Consider the following 16,749-nt stretch of genomic DNA (forward strand, 5'->3'; position numbering starts at 1 on the left):
GAATGCCCACTATGAGGCCACTGCAGTCTGTGTTGGCCTCATTCAAATCATCTCCTTAGAATTGTGCATGGTATTCTGGGAGCCTTGAGATTTTGTGTCTTCTTGTGGACCATACATAAAATCACACTGATCTTGTTTCAAAAAAACACACTAGGGCTGGGGGTGTAGCTCAGGGGAAGAACACTTGACTAGCATGCATTGGCTCTGGGTTCTACTTCTAATATAAACACAAAAACCTACCACGACTATCAGCACCACCAAAACATAAAGCAAGCATAAAACTGACTCCTGACCCCTACGTGAAACAAAAACCCACCAGGAAATACATTATACATAGGTTAAAGTTGTGGTTGCCAGCAATCCTTGTAGCTTTTAGTTGAGCTTCTTTCTGGACTTTGCAACTTAGTAATTACCAAGTATGAAATCATATTTTTAAAATGTGAAGGTTTTAAAGAACGTTATTTCAATATATGCAGTGGTTTGAATAGGTATGGACCCCATAGACTCATGTTTGGATGCTTGGCCCATGGTAAGTGGCACTATTAGGAGGTGTGGCATTTTGGAACTATTGATCATGAATAGTCTCTAAGGTCTTGTTCATATCCCAAGTTAGGCATGGGGCATATGAACATTGGATAGCAGTGAGATGATACATTGGGAAGTATAAGCTATTAATTAATAAACATGTGTGTTAATTTAATGAGTATTTGTTGAGTAACCATGCATCAAGGGCTGGTATGGCCCATTAAAGACTCTCCAGCTTTGCAGTACTTAAATACTAGAAAGAGGGGACTGAAAGTAACTAACAGTCATGCTACAGCAGTCAGTTACAAGCTGTTTGGGAAGATGCTAACTGCTATGGAAAACACTAAAAGGGAGCTTGGGGCATACATTCTTTCTCCTCACAGCACAGATCCCACAGCAGGTCTCACTAATGTGATTATTGTCCTTTCTGCTTCTATTTATTGACTCCATCCTAACCATGAGTAAAGTAATTAATTTAGAAATTTATTACTTATTTCACATAGGCCTAATGGAAGGCTGTTGTAGAGGATGATCATTAACTCAGCCTGGGAAGTGGCCCCTGAGTTATTTATTTAGACCGACAGCTGCGATTTTATTTAGTAGCAGTATATTTGATTTTGAAAATGCCTTCACTCAATCAATTGATGAATCATCTGTCATTTAGTCGACATGTATTTATGCACTGCTTATTACTTAGAAAGCTACATTATACGTACATGTATTAGCGTTGTTGCCCACAGAATTATAAACTCTAGAATCCTTGTGTGCTTGCTAGGAAATAAATATCTAGACATACAAAGTTTAAAATGACAGTGTATTCCAAGCCAGTGATACATTTATATTATGACCGTTTGATTATTTTGATTATTTTGTTTTATTAATATAAGAACATGCTAGTTGGCCTCACAATTGTTCCTGGTAGATATGTTAACATGGTTTCCTCGTCTCTTATGTAGGTTTCTGGAATGTGAAATTCCAGAAAGATACATGCCTTTCCTGTAGTCACTGAGGAAGTGTTGACACTGCAGTGATGGACTCGGGTCTTAGTGTCACAGACCATTCGCTTCAGGTATCTTTGGAAGCTGAGGGCCCTCAATGCATTCCCCATCTGGACCCTCCCTCCAAAGTACTCCTCTATTTCTGGGTTTTGTGTCTGCATTTGGTGTCAAAAGGTCCCAGATAATTTAGAGTTACAGAGCACCCCAGGGTCAGCCAGTGGGATTCAGGCTTCTCTCTGGTCCAGGTATTGCTAAGTGTAGAAGGAGATTAGAGGGGTTAAAAAACAAAACAAAAACAAAAAACGGGGTGAGAGAAAGGTTCAAAGTAGGAATCCGCCATGTTGGTTCTGCCATGTTGGTTTTGCCATGTTGGTTCCACCATGTTGGTCTCACCTTCTTTATCGTTATTATTGTTTCCAGCTTGCCACTCACCCCTCTCCTCTTAAATACAGACCTTTATGGAAGGGGTGATGTCTTTGTCCACTATCTCGCATATCCTCATATTTCCAACTTTCAACCAAAAAAAAATTTTTTCCCCATACAAGTAGTTTTGAAGAAAAGAATCCTTCCCATGATATCACACTATGAGGACAATTACCTTTCCCCAAGAGCCAAAGCTCTTTTCGTGTTGACTCTGAGTTTATATTTTAATCTCCTAAGAGAGGCTCATCCCTATAATCAAAGAATCTTTTCTCTCTCTCTTTCTTTCTTTCTTTCTTTCTTTCTTTCTTTCTTTCTTTCTTTCTTTCTTTTCTGAGATAGAGTTTCTCTGTAGCCCTGGCTGTTTTTGAACTCTGTAGACCCAGTTAGCCTTGAACTCAGAGATCTGCCTGCCTCTGCTTCCCAATTGCTGGGATTAAAGGCGTGTACCACCGCACCTGGCCAAAAAAATATTTTCAAATACAATAAATATCATAAACAGTCCTACACTAGGACAAAAAGACTAGAAAACACCCTAAGCAATGGTGATCCCAGATGTCCCATGAGAATATACCAACAACTCTACCATATAATCGTACTGTTAGCATCATGGCAGACTGCTCACGGTTATCAGACAAGGGACAGAAAGCCAGGCTTTTCCATGTCCCTTGTCACTCAGTGATTCTCTGATGGAACTTTTAGATACACATCTTTGTATATGGGTATTTTGTATTATTTGCTGGCTACCTTGGGTGCATATCTTTCTAACTTTGAACTGTATCCATGAGGCTTGGAGCAACATCTTTATTGCAAAGAAGCTGTGTTATCACAGGAAGCACTCCTTCTTGACATACTTTCATACATCTTTCAGGACTGAATATTCTCTGAGACTCGGGATCATGTTGGATTAGAAGGACACGGTCCCTGGAGTTAGGTGGCTTTGGAGCTTACCAGCTTCAAGTGGCTCATAAATTCTTGAGAAGTCAGCCATCCTTGCTGGATCAGGAGGCATGCTTCATATCAGAGTGCAATGGAAATGAGTCACTCTGGGATTTCATTTCAAGCCTCAAGAACTAAAAATGCTAGTACGTATCCCAATGTGAAACACAGCCAGCAATCTTCCATTTAACTTCCTCAAATTGTCACGTTACTCAAAATTCTCAACCTCTTCACTGAGCATAGATGGATTTCCTTGTTAGCCCATGTTGTTATCTGTCCCATAGAGATGCCCAGGTCTTCCTCACTACCTGTTTGTCCTCCCTGAAGGAAAGCCTGTGATGAAGCCAAAGCTATCTACTTCAGAGCATGTGTTTTGCTGGGCTGGTATGTAGAGTGCTTCCTCTTGTTCACAAAGGCCTGGTTTGGTTCTCTAGCACCTCGTAAACTGGGTCTAACGGCACATCCTATAGTGCCAGCACTTGGAAGGTGGAAGCAAGGAGATTAGATATCCAAGGCCATTCTCAGCACCATAGCAAGTTATAGGCAGCTTGAATTACATGATACCCTGACTAAAACAAACACACAAACAAAAACAAACTAACGACTACAAACCCCCATGTGCTTTGGAATTAGATGACCTGAGTTAAAACTCACCAACCTGGCTTATGAGGCGGGGGCTTCTGAACCTTCCTAGAATAGAGTTCTATGCCTTTAAAAAGGAGAAACAGTGGTAGTAACGCTATAGAGTCAGCGTATAGTCTGGAACACAGCAAGTTCTCTATAAATAATTAACTTCTTTTTTCGTGCTGTAGCAGTGTAACAGCTGTGCACAGGATTTTAAGGGCACCCCATCTCCTTAAAATTTCAGTGCTAGCAGTTATTAGTTAAATGACGCTGGACAAGTTAACTAACTGGTTAACTAATTCCTCATGTCTTCATCTATGAAGCAGAAGTAGTAATATTTTTACTTAATAGGTCAATTTAAGGATCAAGTGAATTAATATCTGAAAAGTGGTTAGAACCAATGGGAATGCATCAAGCTTGGACTTAATATTTGGTAAGAATATTATGAAGTGATGGTGATGTAGGATTCCCCTCAGGGTATAGTGATGGGTCAAAACCTTGATCTTGGGTAGAAGTAAACTGATAGTACTCGCTCAACTTCATGACCTGTTTAATATTGGCTGCTTCATGGGAAGTTTTTCAGAGACCCTCATTAGGATTATAGTTCTTAAAAATATTAGATAGCTTCTGTTTTGTTAACTTATGAAGGTTCAACAATTTGTGGATGAACTTTCGAGAGGATTATTGATTTTAGTAGGAGAAAAATGTTAGTGGATGCTTTAAGAATTCTGGCCTTCCTTCAGTCTAGAGTCCAGGTAAGTTCATCTTACCTGGGCCTGATTTAAACAAAACAAAACAAAAGCATGATTTTAAAATCATACAGAGTTTGGGGTTGGCAAGTTGGCTCAGATAGTAAGGTACTTGCTACCAAGTTTCATGACCCGAGTTCCTGGAACCCGTGTTATAGAAGGAGACAACCGGTTTCTGCAGGTACATGCCACAGCATGCCCATCCTCCTCACCAAAGAATTGAATGTACCTTTTTAAAAAAAAAAAAAAAAAAAAAAAAAAAAAAAAAAAAAGCTTTTATTTTACATGTATAAATGTTTTACCTGCATGTATACATATACATCACCTGTGTGTCTAGTGCCTATGGAGATCAGAAGATGGCATTAGATCTGCAACTGCAGTTGCCTACAGTTTTAAAACACTGTGTGGGTGCTGGAACTGAATCCTGGTACTCTGTAAGAGTGACAAGCCATCACTCCAGTCCCTATAATTTTTTAAAGCATATATAGTAACTACTTAAGTAACTATTTATGTTTCTCTTAAGATTTATTAACTAAAGAAAATGTGAGTAACGTCTTTTTTAGTTTGGGAGGCTCTGAATATTTATTTATTTATTTTGTTTTTGCTGTAGCTAGATAAACATGTGACTAACAGAAAATATACACTTGAGAGGTGCAATGCTTGATTACATTAAAAGCCTCTGTGGATCATGTGAAGGAAGCATTATTACACTGAGAAGAGCTGGCTAAGCTGTGGAGATCACCAATCGAGCACAGACATGCCCTTACGAACTGGGGATAGGCAACAGGGGCTCAGATGACTGCAGTCTAAAGAGTCAGGGTTAGCATCTTCCGTAGTTCTGTGTGACCTCTGCACTCCTTTTGATAACACGTGACCTATTCCACTGATGATAACAACAACCCTTTTAACCAGGGAGAAACATGTAAATATAATAATGGTTTTAATTTATTTAAGGTAGAGAGTATTTTCGTTTTCAAATGACTTCTGCATACGCAAATACATTTCACTTGATTAGATATCATTCTTCATTCTTTCCCTCCTTTCTTCCCCCTTCCGTTTTCCCTCTCTCCCCCTTCCTTTCTTTCTTCCTACTTTCCCTTCCTCTCTCTTCTTTCTCTCTTTCTCTCTTCCTTTCTTCTTTCTTTCTTTCTTTCTTTCTTTCTTTCTTTCTCTCTTTCTCTCTTTCTTTCCTTCATAGGGTCACTTTGTAGACTTGGCTGGCCTGGAACTTTCTGTGTAGACCAGGCTGATCTTCTAAATGAGGTGCACTTGTCTCTGCTTCCTAAGTACTGGGATTAAAAGCATGGGCCACCATGTGCAGTGGATAGGCAATTTTTTTCCTTTCTTAAGACATGATAAATGTGATGATATTAAGGTTCAGAGAGATCAAATGATGAGAGAAATTTTATGCTGAAGTTATAAAATAAGAACTGGGAGCTACAGTGTAGCTTAGTTGTTAAATGCTTGTCTAGCATGTGGAAGGCCCTGAGTTTCATTACCAGCAACCCACACACATGCACATACACACACCACTACCAGCACCACCACCAATAACAACAACATTGAACTCATCTTTTCTTAAGTCCCTGCCTCTGCTTCAAAATAAACCCATTTGATATTATGAATGTATCTTATTCACACGGTGGTTATGATTATCAAATCAAAGATCTCAGAAAATGATTATGAGGTTGAAACATTCATCTTCTTTGCTCACAGCTCGACTAATCCATGGGGATTCCAGATTTGTCTTTTCTGTTTCTTGAAGATTTGTGGTAGAGGGGTGGGATTGATATGGCTTGAATATTAAATGTTCTCTTCAAAGCTCACGGTCTTAAAGTTTGCTGAGAGACAGTGGATGTACTGGGAGGTGGGGCTTGGTGGGTGGGCCTCCAATCTTTAAGTCTGTGAGACTTCAGACCCCTCTGTTTAGATTCTGTGGATGAGATGAATGGATGTCTTCTGCTGTGCACTCCTGGTAGGACATACTGCCTTATATGGGCCCCTACCAATGCTATGTCTGGTCACAGATAGAACTCTCTAGAACTATGAACCAAGCCAGTCTTTCACTTTATAAATCACTTCAGGTATTTGCTGTGCTAACATTGACACAGGAAATATTTGACCCATGCTCGACTTATGTGCCTGTGAAAGTGAAAGTCACTCAAAATTGCGTTCATAAATTGCATGCATTGATTTTTTTCCCCTAGATTATAAAGAAATTTTGTGGATGTCTTTTTGGAAAATTTAGAATGTACAGAGTATATTAAGGAAATAAATCCCATCCTCCAAAGTAATCTCTGATGTTTCCTTTGATATGGCTCAAGACTCTCCCGTTTGATTGACAGATTCAGCTCATACTGTTCAAAGCCTGTCGTGGTTTTGCTGGTTCTGTGTCAGCTGCTGAATGGTGGCTGTGGGCGTGGTCCAACACTTCCTGCTCCATACAGTGTTTTCCATCTTGCTCTTTCACTTAGATTCAAATACATAGCAATACGTCTCCCCTAAAATTTTTCTGATAGTCTTATATATTTATTTAGTGAATATACTATAGACTATTTAAATGCTTTCCGATTATTGGTCATAGGTTCCATACCTACGTTTTTGTTGTTTTGTATGGTATTTATTTATTTATTTTGGATTCTTGAGATTGGGTCTCACTATCTAACCCTGGCTGGCTTGTAACTCGGTCCTGTAGCCTTGGCTGGTGTCAAACTCACTGCACCCTTCCTGCCTCAGCCTCCTGTGTGCTGGGATTGCAGGTGTTTGCCATCATACCTAGATTTGTATCTAAGGTTTCTGTTTTAGAATTAATTCTGTAATAAAACATCTTGACATGATTCTCTATTTCTCTAATATCTTTACAATCCAGTCTTGGAACATGAATTATTGGCTCAATATTGGAACAATAGTTTGTACCATATACTTCATCACCTGGAAGCTGAAATGTCATATCTCCTTTAGTCTGTTTTGAGTTTGTTCTAAGAGATTTATTTGTTTGTTTGTTTATATTTTGCCTCAAACCAACTCTACCTTAATTATTTTTTGTGCTGCTAGTTTTCTCTACCAGTATTTCTCTTACTAATGTTGAATGCTTAAGTTTTTATTTATTTTAACATCATTATGACAGGTTCATACAACTACCTTTTAAATTAGATTTGGATCAAGTTTAAACATCAGTTGTGTTTTAGAAATATATATTTCTTCAATTATTATAATTATGTTCTTAGATTTTTTTTTTTAAATAAGTTCTCTGTTGTTTGTGCACCTAAATTCATGTAGATCTGGCTCAGGTCATTTCTACTGGCTTTTAATATTTTTGAATTACAAATGAGTGCTCCTCCTTCTGTATCATACAACTTTTCTGGTTGTGGTGGTTTAAATAAGAATGGCCCCCAGAGGCTCATAAGGAGAGACACTATTAGGGGGCATAGCTTTGTTGAAATAGGTATAGCTTTACTGGAGGAAATACGTCACTGGGGGGTGGGCTTTGAGGTCTTAGAAGTTCTTAGAAGTTCAAGGCTGGCCTAGTGGCTCATTGTCTCTTCCTACTGCCTGTGAGTCCAGATGTAGAACTCTTGGCTACCTCTCCAGGACCGTGTCTACCTACATCCGTGTCTACCTACATCCGTGTCTACCTACATCCCACCATGGCTTCCCACCATCCTTTGCCGTGGTCACGAGGTCTCTTCACAGCAACAGAACCTTAACCAAGACACTGGTATATGGTACACATATTAATTTCTGCATATTTTATATTACTGTGTACTGGAACTTTCTTTGTATTAATACAAGCTTTATAATTGGAGCAGCTGGATTTTCTAAGTGAATAATCTGGATGACTGGATAATCTGGTAGTGGTCTAATCTCTCTTTCAAATCATTCTCTTATTTCTGTTTCGGGGATATTGGTTGCATTCGGGGATATGTTGCATAAGAAATGCAACATCTAAAGCAATCTCTCTTTCCCCTCTCACTCCTACAACAAAAAGAGCTAACCAAAGATGAGGCTGAGACAAAGGAGGGTGGAGTGGGAGTTGATGCCTATCTGGGAAGGGCCAAAGGAAATGCCTGGGGCTGCAGTCCCCACTGTTTCTGCAGTCCTGGTCCCAGGCCAGGGGCTTGCCCAAGACAGCTGTAGCCTGAACTGATTTTTTTGTGGTTAGTGATCTGCCACCTTTGTTCACCCAGTTCCCCTTCTCTCTGCCTAAGCCATGGGTCTCTGTCTTCCTCCTCACTTACTGGGTCAAGGGCCACGCCCCCTCCTCACTTACTGGGGCAAGGGCCACGCCCCCTCCTCACTTACTGGGGCAAGGGCCACGCCCACAGCCTCTTCGGGAGGAGAGAACTTGCCAACAAGCATCTCACCCAGTAGGAACTTCTTCATCTCTCTTAGAAATCAGACTATGACTCAGTGGCAAAGGCCCCATAGTGCTCCCGTCTCTATCTCCCCTGTTATCAACAGCAACTCTCACTAACGGCTCTTCTAATAGCTTCCTGAATGCCTCCTTCTCTTCTATTAAGTTTGTAGATTAATGTTTAATGTAAACTGGAATGCACTTCATTACTGAGGAATTTTCAGGACTTTTCTCTAGTAGTTAGAATAAAACTCAAGGTCAGCCTGGCTCGGAGTCGTCTGACTCTTCGTCTTCCTTTTCTACTTGTTCTTTGTATTTCTTCCACTCTGATGCTTTTCCCTCCCTATAATACAGCAAGAGCGTTTCCACCCCAGGGCCTCTGGATTGCTATTTCCTCTTTCCCTCTCTCTTGGCACACGTTTGCATCTGGTTCCACCCAGATCTGGTTCCTTTCTGTTATCTGTATCTTGATCCGGGCTGCTCTCAGCATATCCTGTTTCTTTTCTTTATGGAATTTGCAATAATCTATGATGATCTTGGCTATTTGCTCACTTAGTAAGTATGTTTGCCTTTGGGAATGTAGACTCTATGGTGACCGGAAACATCGTGTTGCTTCCTTCTGAATGCCTGAATCCCTAGAACATAAAATCATACAAAAATTCCTGTTTTAGGTTGTTACTCGAGTTTCCTTTCTGTTGCTGTGATACAACATTCTGATTGAAAAGCGACTGTAGGGAGTTGGGGGGAAGGATGCATTTCAGCTTATAGGTTATAGCTTATGCTTGAGGGGAGAACTCAAGTAGAAATTTGAAACAGAAACCATGGAGAAAAAGTGTTTGCTGGTTGGATCTCTCGGGCACATGCTTAGCTGGCTTTCTTATACAGCCTTCCACCACAAGTCCATGGAATATGGTGGGCTGGGCCCTCCTAGCAATTAACAGTCTGATAAGCCTTTTTGTGCTATCCAATGATTGGACAGGCTGGCCTCAAGAATCCAGGATGACTTGACTTGCAAGCCTGACATTTGATAGGGTTGGTTAGAAATTTGGGTTCAGCCAAGGCTGCCGGCTCTAGCATGATGGTGTTAAGGGACACCTATTTCTCTCATCTGGTAGCTCAGGACTTTTAGAGAGAAAATCTAAAGAAACCCAGATAACAGATGCTTGGAGAAATATAGTTTGCTTTTAAGATCAAGTGAGAATTTTCTAGAAGACCATGGTCATAAAAGAAGGTGCTGTGGTTTCATGTTGAGTCTTGATTCCTTAATGAGACAAGGTCCGGGGATGGACATTTTCTAGGTGACGAGGTCATGGAGCATCACACTCAAAAGCAAGTTTCTGTCTTTTCTCAAGAAACTGACTTATATCTCTCTAGGCTAAATTAGATCTCTGTGAACTAGAGTGAGTCTCATGGGATTGGACCAGTCACCACAAGAATGAACTATTGTAATGCAAACTCACCTGATACTCTCACTCTCCTTTGTCATAACAGCTCAGGACCTTCATTCATGTTGTGCAGACAATCCTCCCGGTTCTGATATCAAACTACCTTGCCAACAGGACCATGAACTAAAGCTGAGCTTCTCTATAGTTACAGATTGTGACATCATCTGAGGTCATGTGACCGGAGGTCAGTCGTCCCAAAACTTTTGGGAACAATACAAGGTTTCTGAACACGCAACCACCAAAAACTAATTCAAAATCAAACATGTAATGAGTTCACGGTGTCCCTGCTGGCACACGCCTGTGCGGCATCACAGGACTTCGCTGCAGCCTTGGCTCTGAACACGCAGCACGTGTGTGTATTCTGCCCTGTGCATGCCGCCACACCACACAGTGTCAGCGAACACTGGCCATGACACCTCTGCTCAGACTCGACAGATTTTGCACGTTCTGATCTTCAGTGTTTTCACAGGACATAAGTTTCCTGCTTTTTTAGACAGGTAGTAATTTAATGACAGAAGACAAAGGGTTTCAGTGATTCCCTGCCATGTTCCTCAGCATGTAAGTATCAGATTAATATGCTTTTGAGTTGTACAGTGTTAAAGTTTGCCTTTGAAAATTTTCCTGTTTGAGTTGCTGACTTGAGGTTCACAAGAAAAAAATCACTAAGTGAATTCTGGCTTGATATTAAGATGCGATCTTGAATAATTACTGAATTGTCTCTGAATTATGTGCCTGTCCTTTGTGTAAGTATTTACACAGCATGTTCTCGATGTTGATGCCTATAAAATCAAAATATTAAGCAACTCTGAAAAATATATTTTGTGTGTCCTGTGTCAAATATTCAGCCAAGATGTAATTCTTTGTGTAAAAACAAATGTGTATTAAAAAAATGAACACACCTGTCTTATTAACATGCAACCTTGCTTTCATCTTTTAAAAAAATATGACGCTATTTAAAATAATTTTTGTTTGTATACCTGTTTTATATGCCTATACATCCAGAGCCATGTAAAAATTTCTTAGGTGGAAAAGGGTCATAAGAGAAAAAGCACGAGGAAGCCTTGAGTTATAGATTTTGTTCAGTAGAAATATTTTAAGTGAATTTTGGCATATCAGGAAGAATATTTGCCAGAATAACGTGAATTCCTGCTCTTAATTGCACTTTTTTGTTACATATTTAATTGATAAAAATTAAATTCATTTCAAAGAAACACAATGATTATGTAAAGAGAGAGAGAGAGAGAGAAGCCTAGAGTTAAGCACAACTCTTAGTTATAGCTTAGCCTCAGGCAATTTGTTATAGCAACACAAATGGACTAAGGCAAAGGTCATTAATACCTTGCAAGGTGTTATAAGGTTTAAATTTATATTTGTAAAACACTTAACCCAGTTCTTGGCACATACTCAATAAACATCATTGTTGTTGTTGCTATCTTTTTTTGAAGTGTTGAGAAGTAACCCTGGGGGACTTACCTACCATGAATGAGGATTTGAATTTGATCCCTAGGATTGCAAAGAAAAAAAAAAAAAAAAGCAGATCTTGGATTTTTAAAAATGTTTTTAATTGTCAGAATTCAAATAAATGTCTACTCATACCAGGACATATAGTGACTATTATTTTAAAGCTCTTACAGACATCTCCATGCAGCTGATGACATAGAATGTGCCCAACAAGTATTTGCTTATTGTTCCACCAACTTTTATCCTTTATATAGAAAACGAGCGGTTACAGTTCCATTTAGTTCACTCTGAGGTAAATAGCATCTCGGCTGTGTAGCAAAAGTTCTATCTAGAATGACTACTCGATGGAGAATCATTTTGTGTGAATTCTATTTTATTTTGAAGCAGTGCTATTTTCTTCTTGTTTTGCTTTGGTGCTCGGGTTTGAACTCAAGCTTCATATATGCTAAGCACATGTACTGTGATGATCAATGCCCCCAGCATTATCATGTATTGATAATGCTCATGCAGAGCGACCAGCTCTCAAACTACAAACAGTGCAACATATAATGATGTTGAAGTAACATCAGAGGGAAGTGATCTGCTATTGGCCAGCTGTCTGACCTCATCTATAAAAGGTGTGGCTCAAATAATTTATTTTTTATTAAAATTTTTTTTACATTTATTTGTGTGTGTGTGTGTGTATGTGTGTGTGTGTGTGTGTGTGTATGGATGCCTGCACATGTGCAAGTACATATATGTGGAAGTCAGAGGATAGTTTTCAGAAATTGGTTCTTTCTTCCAATATAATAGGTTCTGGGAATCGAACTCAGATCACCACATTTGGTGGCAAGCTCCTCCACCCATTGAAGCCATCTCACTGGTCTCTGATATAGAACTTATTCTCTATCTTTTCTACTGCTCTGAGAAGCAACAGTGATCCCAAAGGCTTGTTCTCAAAATGGTGGAGAAAAGAAAATAATAAAGTCTTTACTGAATCTGCCACTGGTAAGTTTCCCAGCAAAGCAAAGAAAGCAGAAAGTATATATTTAATATCTTCTTCACAAAACGCTTTAAAGCTGCGGAGAAGATACCAAGATGGAAATGAGGAATTTTGGATTTGTGTGACTCGGGGAAAGGAGAATAAAAGGGCGGGGGAGGGGGGAGGAGTCTGTGGAAGAACAAAACACAAACCAGGAAAAAACACGATATCGCTGTGTGCTCTCAATATCTGGTTCTTAAAAAACAAAAGCAAGTCTTCCCGGAACCCTGATAGAAAGGTTCCAGTAGGCAGGTCAGCCCAGGGGCAGCAGGGATCCTTCTACTTAACATTCTGCCTTCCCCCGGCTAAAGGCAGGTGGGGCACATTTACTTTCAAGCCCAGTTTTGGCTACAACTGGCAGAAAAAGGTTTCTGTGCTTTCCAGAAAGGAGCTATTATCCACGAGAGGACAAACATCTACCTAGCTGGTGCTGTCGTGAAGTGAATGTATAGAAATAGCATAGTCAAGAATGATGAATAAATGCTGTGTTCTTTTGTAGCTAATAAAGCCCTTTCAGTGTGTGTATGTGTGTGTGTGTGAGTGTGTACTCATGCTCACACTCGCTCGTGCACATGCATAGGCCAGAGACAGCTCTGGCTGTCATCCTCAGGTGCTATCTATCTTGATTTTCAAGACAGGGTCTCTCACTGACCATGACCTAGTCATGTAGATTAAATGACAGCCAGGGAGCTGCAGGGACACACCCACTTCTGCATTCTCTGTGCTGGCATTACAAGTGTACATTACCACACCTGGGTACCCCCCCCATACACACACACACACACACACACACACACACACGCACGCACGCACGCACGCACGCACACACGTACTCTTTATGCTCACAAGGCAAGCCCTTTGCCAGCTAAGGTACCTTTCTATCAGGGTTCTAGGCCTTCCTTGCTTTTGTTTTTTTAAGAACCAGATATTGAGAGCACATAGTGATATTTTTTTCCTGACTTATTTTTTGTATGTTTTTAGTATTATTCCCTAGCTGTGATACATTTTCAAATGACCATGTAGATGAAAAAAATTTTCCTTGGCTGAAAGGTGCATTTGCTGAGACCAACAGGTTGTTCAAGGATCCTACACTTATATATCTTATTTCATTGAATTTATTTCAACAAATATCTATGGGCTGTGTTATAGGCACTGTTGTGTTTTATACAAAAGAAAGAAAGAACCAGGATATGTTTGGTAGAAGTGCAGTATGGTGTGCAGGAGGGGATGCCTTTGTGGCCCATGCTGAGGCATCCTTTCCTCTGAGGTACCAACCACACAATGGGCATAGTATAGAACAGAGTTTATTTAGGGTATGGGAAGGGGAGTTGGGAAGGGAGTAGAGGCAGAGAGAGAGAGAGAGAGAGAGAGAGAGAGAGAGAGAGAGAGAGAGAGTTCAATTGAGAACATGACTTCATAAGATCTGTAGAGCATTTTCTTAATTGGCGATTGATGTGGAAGGCCTATTGTGGGTGGTGTCATCGTTAGGCTGGTGGTATTGGGTTCTATAAGAAAGCACCCTGAGCAAGCCACAGAGCAAGCTAGTACGCAGCACCCTCTCATATGCTCTGCAGTGGCTCCTGTCTCGTTTGAGTTCCTGTCCTGGCTTTTTAAAATAATGAACAACGACATGGAAGTTTTCAAATGAACCCTTTCCTCCAAAGTTGCTTTGGTCATGGTGTTTTACTGAAGCAATAGTGACCCTAACTAAGGCACCTGGTAACGTCTTAACGAACAGCCTGCTTTGTTTTGACTTTTTTGTTTGTTTTACTTTCTTATTGGTCTTTTATTTGTTTTCATCTTTCTTTTGTGGTTTTATGTGTGTATGCTTTGTTGTTGTTGTTGTCACTTGATTTTGCCGCTTTTCTTATGGTGTTCTAGACTTCTCTGGCTCCTTCGATCCTTCCTCCCCTCTTCCATGATTCCCTGAGCTCAGCCTGATGTTTGACTGTGGGTCTCTGCATCTTTTTTCATGAGCTACTGGGTGAGCCACTCAGATGACTGTTATGCTAGTCTCCTCTTGTGCAAGTATAGCAAAGTATCATTAATAGTGTTGGGGTGGGCTCTCTCATGTCATGGGATTCAAGTTGAGCCAGCCATTGGTTGGCCAATCCCTCTATTTCTGCTCAATATTTTATCCCTGAACTTCTTATAGGCAGGAAAAATTGCATATCGAAGATTTTGTGGCTGGGTTGCTATCCCCATTCCTCCACTGGAAGTCTTTCCTGATTACAGGAAGCGACAGTTTCTTGTTCCACATCTCCTATTGCTAGAAGTCTTAGCTAGGGTCACCCTCATAGGTTCCTGGGAGTTTTCATTGTCCTAGATTTCTAGCTTGTCTAAGAGACATGGCCCCCATACACACAGTGATTCCACTTCTCTCTCCCAGTTCCCTCTCCCACTATCCTCTCCACACTTCATCCCTCCTGTTCCCCCAACCCCCTTTCCCATCCAGTTCCTTCCCTCCATCCACTCCAGATGTCTGTTTTACTTCCCCTTAGCAGTGAGATTCAAGCATCTTCCTTTGGGCCTTATTTGTGATTTAGTTTTTTGGGGTCTGAGGATTGTAGCATGGTTATATTGCACTTTATGGCTAATATCCACTCATAAGTGTGTACACACCGTGTTTGTCTTTCTGGTCTGGGTCATCTCACTCAAGATGATCTTTTCTAGTTCTATCCATATCTATTACCCTGCACAAAACTCAAAGACCTCAACATAAAACTGGATACACTAAATCTAACAGAATAGAAAGGGGGGGGGGAGTAGCTTTGAATGCATTGGCACAGGAGACAACTTTCTGAACAGAACACTGACAGCTCAGGCACTAAGATTGACAATTAATAACTGAGACCTTGTGAAACTGAAAAGCTTCTGTAAGGCAAAGAACACTGTCAAAAGGACAAAACGGCAACCTACAGAATGGTCAAAGATCTTTACCAACCCTACATCTGGCAGAGGGCTGATATCCAAAATATATAAAGAACCCAAGAAATCTGACAGCAACAATTCAAATAACCCAATTAAAAAATGGATACACAGCTAAAGAAAGAATTCTCGAAAGAGTAATCTTTAATGGCCAAGAAGCACATGTTGAATGTCCAATGTCTACGGTCAACATAGAAATGCAAATCAAAACGACGCTGAGATTCCAACTTACACCTGTCAAAATGGCTAAGAACAAAAACCCAAATGATAGTTTATGCTGGTGAGGATGTGAAGAAGAGCACTTCTCTATTGCTGGTGGGAGTGAAAGCTTGTCCAACCACTCTGGAAATCAATTTGGCTGTTTCTCAGAAAATTAGGAACAGTTCTACCTCAAGACCCAGCAATACCACTCCTGGGCATATACCCAAAAGATGCCCCATCATGCCACAAGGACACTTGCTAAACTATGTTCATAACCTTATATGTAATAGCTACAAATTGGAAACAACCTAGACATCTCTCAATTGAAGAATGGATATGGAAAATATGGTACATTTACATGATGAAATACTATCCAGCTGTTAAAAATGAGGACATCGTGAAATTTGCAGAATCAAGATTTTCTAACAGGGTTTCTCATTTGCTTTGACTTTCTTGTCTCCCACAGCCTCCCGAGGCTGCACCACGTAGTCAGCTCTCTGGTCAGAGAATATGAACAGTTAGTTATTCACCAGGGAAGCCTTTCCGGACATCAGATTTGAGGCCTCAAGAGACCTATCTGACATATATGTCCATGCTCCTAAAATTGTCATAAATGTAGTTATTTGATTTTGAGGCCTTATGCCTGGAAACAGATGAATCTTCAGGATAAAAATACTCCGATCTTGCTGCAAGGCAGTTCCCCCAGGACCTGTGCTGCCTACTCTTCCCCTCTGTCCAGAGTATAGTTCCTTGGAATTCAGCATTGGTTTTTCTTTAAACTGTAGATTATCATGATTAAACTTAACAGCTTGTGAGGTAGAATTCAGATGCTTGGGAGGTTTATATATTTTTCTACCTGTGGGCACTTGGTTGGAAAGTCTGGAGGACCATCGTCATCATTCTAAGCTTAAGAGGGATCCAATTCTTTCTTCTTCTTCTTCTTCTTCTTCTTCTTCTTCTTCTTCTTCTTCTTCTTCTTCTTCTTCTTCTTCTTCTTCTTCTTCTTCTTCTTCTTCTTCTTCTTTTCTCTTCTCTTCCTCTTCCTCTTCCTCTTCCTCTTCCTCTTCTTCTCTTCCTCCTCCTC

This window comes from Arvicanthis niloticus, chromosome 19 (genome assembly GCF_011762505.2).
Source record: "Arvicanthis niloticus isolate mArvNil1 chromosome 19, mArvNil1.pat.X, whole genome shotgun sequence".
NCBI lineage: Eukaryota > Metazoa > Chordata > Mammalia > Rodentia > Muridae > Arvicanthis > Arvicanthis niloticus.